Source organism: Brienomyrus brachyistius, chromosome 10, assembly GCF_023856365.1.
Source record: "Brienomyrus brachyistius isolate T26 chromosome 10, BBRACH_0.4, whole genome shotgun sequence".
Classification (NCBI taxonomy): domain Eukaryota; kingdom Metazoa; phylum Chordata; class Actinopteri; order Osteoglossiformes; family Mormyridae; genus Brienomyrus; species Brienomyrus brachyistius.
This window is the reverse complement of record NC_064542.1, coordinates 23827248-23831920: the sequence shown is the minus strand read 5'-3', so window position 1 is coordinate 23831920 and position 4673 is coordinate 23827248. Positions and strand designations below refer to the sequence as shown.

The 4673-nt window shown below is 46.3% G+C and overlaps 1 long non-coding RNA gene across 1 annotated transcript; it reads left to right on the top strand.

Moving 5' to 3' along the window:
* Positions 1–2906: 2906 nt before the first annotated feature.
* Positions 2907–4257, top strand: LOC125750787 (uncharacterized). The gene is made up of 3 exons (XR_007400422.1): positions 2907–2939; positions 3042–3135; positions 3378–4257. It is a non-coding gene; the product is annotated as an uncharacterized LOC125750787 (long non-coding RNA).
* The last annotated feature ends 416 nt before the right edge of the window (positions 4258–4673 follow it).

Here is a 4673-nt window from a genome sequence, read left to right as displayed (position 1 = left end):
AGATTGAATGACATTTTATGTAGTTAATGACAGACTCATCATTCAGTATGGGTTTGAATGTAAATAGAAGAGACTAAAATGCTATAGTATCGAAACCCACCCTTAGCATATCAGATAAAAGAAATGGTCTAATTTATGTAATTTATTGGGTGGCAGGGTGGTGCAGTGGCCAACACTGTCACCCTGCATCTCTGGGACCAGAGTCTCGAACAGCGTTCCGTGTGTGGAGTTTGCATGTTCTGTGTTGTGGGGTTTCAGCTGGGTTCTCTGCTGTCCCTCCCGCCGCAGTTCAAAAACATGCTGAGGTTAATTGGAGTTACCAAATTGCTCATAGGTGAATGTGCCCTGTGATGGGTTGGCACCCCATTCTGGGTTGTTCCCTGCCTTGTGCCCTGTGATGGGTTGGCACCCCATTCTGGGTTGTTCCCTGCCTTGTGCCCTGTGATGGGTTGGCACCCCATTCTGGGTTGTTCCCTGCCTTGTGCCCTATGATGGGTTGGCACCCCATTCTGGGTTGTTCCCTGCCTTGTGCCCTGTGATGGGTTGGCACCCCATTCTGGGTTGTTCCCTGCCTTGTGCCCTGTGATGGGTTGGTGCCCCATCCTGGGTTGTTCCCTGCCTTGTGCCCTGTGATGGGTTGGCGCCCCATCCTGGGTTGTTCCCTGCCTTGTGCCCTGTGATGGGTTGGCGCCCCATCCTGGGTTGTTCCCTGCCTTCTGCCCTGTGATGGGTTGGCACCCCATCCTGGGTTGTTCACTGCCTTGTGCCCTGTGATGGGTTGGCGCCCCATCCTGGGTTGTTCCCTGCCTTGTGCCCTGTGATGGGTTGGCGCCCCATCCTGGGTTGTTCCCTGCCTTGTGCCCTGTGATGGGTTGGCGCCCCATCCTGGGTTGTTCCCTGCCTTGTGCCCTGTGATGGGTTGGCACCCCATCCTGGGTTGTTCCCTGCCTTGTGCCCTGTGATGGGTTGGCGCCCCATCCTGGGTTGTTCCCTACCTTGTGCCCTGTGATGGGTTGGTGCCCCATCCTGGGTTGTTCCCTGCCTTGTGCCCTGTGATGGGTTGGCGCCCCATCCTGGGTTGTTCCCTGCCTTGTGCCCTGTGATGGGTTGGCGCCCCATCCTGGGTTGTTCCCTGCCTTGTGCCCTGTGATGGGTTGGCGCCCCATCCTGGGTTGTTCCCTGCCTTGTGCCCTGTGATGGGTTGGTTCCCCATCCTGGATCATTCCCTGACTTGTGCCCTGTGATGGGTTGGTGCCCCATCCTGGGTCATTCCCTGCCTTGTGCCCGTAGGGTCCGGAACGCTAAACAGGACACGCAGTTACAGAAAATAGATGGATCTAATTTATTACAGACAGCACATGCACATGGAGTTATTTAGGCAAAAAATAATGTTCAACACCGATTATCAGTGCATTTGCATGACCACTTAACAGCTCACAATATTTCAGTACATTTGTATACTGCTCATGTAATGGATACGTTCATGCTGTGTTGATACATGTTTCTGTGTGAGGACACTGCTTAAATGTCTTGATCTTCATATGATCCAGAATTAGACTCGTACTGCTGAGTGAAATATTTCACTGACGTATGAAATATTTGTCCTGTACAAACGTGTTGGGGCAATATGACTTAAGGGAAACACGTACATGAATATGTACAATATTTGGCCGCACATATCATACTGATGTCTATGTAAACTTTTCATTTATATTGTTTCTGTACTGGGTTCTATAATGGAAATTTCCGTCTGGTCTGAAAGAAACTTTAACTTATATTAAAATAAACCACCGACAGAGGGCACTGTTTACTAAGGTTTTCCATTTCCCATTTCAAACCTACGCCATAGAAAACGTATTCAGTCTGGCTAATTAAGTAACACCCAGCACAAGCTGCTGTACACCTTTAAAATCAAACTGCTTTTTAAAATCAATATTATATAATGCACATTTGCACCTCTTCATTTATTCAGTGAACAATCTAGCTGACAACAAGGAAGCCAAAATTAAGGTATTTCCGGCCGGCGACGCACTTCTGAGTGCAGCAGCATCATCTTTTTGCCACGTGAGATTCGGAGCAAAGCCCCTTTCCCCAGGGCAGCCTGGGGCTGTAGCACCTGGAAGCCATCTGCTCGGGCAGGTCACCAACTTAAGCGTGGACGCCTGCTCCTCCGAACGCCCACCGGAAGACCTCCTCCAAACCTCGACCGCAGAGGCAGTGTAAATCCGTAATTAACAATCAATTTTCACCACTCCCATCATTCATTAACTAAAGGTAATTAGCGTTGCGCCCCGCGTGTCCAGACACTTTGGACCGCTGAACCTCTCTGTTAGTGTCGCCGAATAGTGCGTGAAAGAAAAAGAAGAAAAAAGAACAGCAATACAACACAATTGAATATGTTCAGACTCCTTATACTTGAAGGATACGTATAATAATGCTTTTTGATAAAAAAAAAAACAAAACAAAACAATTATTAACTTAATTAATTGCTTGTCATCCCTTTATTGGAACACTAGTCGCATACTAGTAATAAGTTAACTGTTTCCAAATACAGCGTATTTAATGTCAATTGCTTAATGGTATTGAGGACACTTAAGCACTAGAACATGTTTATTACTGAGCCTTCAGCTGTTAAAAATGCTTGATACTAATCTGTTATTTTTCTGTTTTATTAAACATAATTTTATATCTTTCCTGATATCAAAGAACAATTTCAGGACTTATACGGGGAGAAGGCTTTGTAGAGTGAGTGTCTTCAGTTGCCTAGCAACTCCAGTTCTAGCGAGCGCTAACTTCGTACTGCTGTCTGGTTTGTGAAGGTAAACCAGGGGGCAATCTGATTTTAAAATAGGTTTTTATGTAGGCGGGACTTCAGCTGCATGTTGCGGTAGCTGTGGGCAGTTTGGGTTGGGGTTTTACCATCTGCACGCCATGGAAAAGTAAAGAGCAGTGCGATATTATTATTTCACCTGGCTACCATATAATGTGTTATTCGAGCACCTGTTTATACCCAGCCTTACGATAAATGTATTACATTCTAGTAAGCAGATGACGAGATGGAGAGCTGCTTGCATAATGGCAGAGAAAGGAAATACAGAACGATATGCGATAACCGCAGATGCATGACTCGTCACGGTAGGACCACCTGGCTGTACAGTAGACCGGAACGTATTGGGGGTGGGTGTCAATGAAATGAACCATTTAATAAAAAAAGTAAATCTTTACTTCCAGGGAAAATATATTTCACGGGGTGTATACATATAATCAAAAACATGCTTACTACAGTGTGTATATCCCTGCGCATTTTCTCAGTATGGATGCAGGCGTGTGTACTTTGTGCCTTCCACTCATTTATATTTTCATTTCCGCTCCGACAGGCCTTGCAGGCGAGCCTGATCTTTCCCAGGATTTCCTCCTTTGCTGGCGGTTCTCTTTTTGTGAAATAGCGCCGTTCCGCCTTCGGCAGCCTGCCTGCACTCTCATGCAGCTCTGCGTTCATGTGCTCATCAATGTTTCATGCATCATTTTTACTTTGATGGCGAATGCCTGTTGTGTGTTGGTTTGCCGGGGCTGATCCTGGAGCCCCGTTACTGTGAGTATAACATACTCCCCATCGCTGACATCAGATTCATGTTTCGCAACATGTTGGGTAAGATGTATGTTTTTTTTTTTTTGTTTGTAAGTCTTGTCTGACATAAAGTAAATGTAAAATACAACATTTTCAGATGGTGCGCGATGTTAATTTTGAGCACCTTTAGCTAGAGTATAGATTGAGATCTATTGAGATGAGAATTTCTAGGTGACTATTATGTGAACAGCCCACATGGACATTGTAGTCTATTAGCCTACTTTATACTGATGGTCTATTAAATCAATATAATTAAAGTTTGTCTGTTGTAAAAGGAGGGGCGGCATGGTGGTGCAGTGGTTAGCAGTGTTGCCTCACACCTCTGGGACCCAGGTTCGAGTCTCTGCCTAGGTCACATGTGTGTGGAGTTTGCATGTTCTCCCCATGTCGTCGTGGGGTTTCCTCCGGGTACTCCGGTTTCCCCCCACAGTCCAAAAACATGCTGAGGCTAATTGGAGTTACTAAATTGCCCGTAGGTGTGCATGTGTGAGTGAATGGTGTGTGAGTGTGCCCTGCGATGGGCTGGCCCCCCGTCCTGGGTTGTTCCCTGCCTCGTGCCCATTGCTTCCGGGATAGGCTCCGGACCCCCTGCAACCCAGTAGGATAAGCGGTTTGGAAAATGGATGGATGGATGGATGTTGTAAAAGGACGCCCAGTGAGGGGCAGACAGTAGGGCACAAAAAAAATCCATTTAGGGATGGGAAACCTATGCATTTCTCCATTTCGTAAGAAAGCTGGAGGTCGTCATTGTGTTAAAATCATCTTAAGTACTGTACAGAATTCTCTGCATTGACCTGTGAATCTTCACCAGCCTTAATGTTCTCCGCCATGACATCCTAATAATGGCACTTCAGTCGGTTCACGTCGTGAAATGATCCAGAAAGAAACCCTGATTACATTATCTGATTTCAACATATTTAGGCTTCCCAGGAACAGTCAGAAAAGTTCCCCATATCGCTGTTCCATCAGCGCTTCGTGATAGCATGTCACGCAGAGGGATTTCTGGGAGTCAATGCAAATTCTGTTGAAATCCATCTCCTCTTTC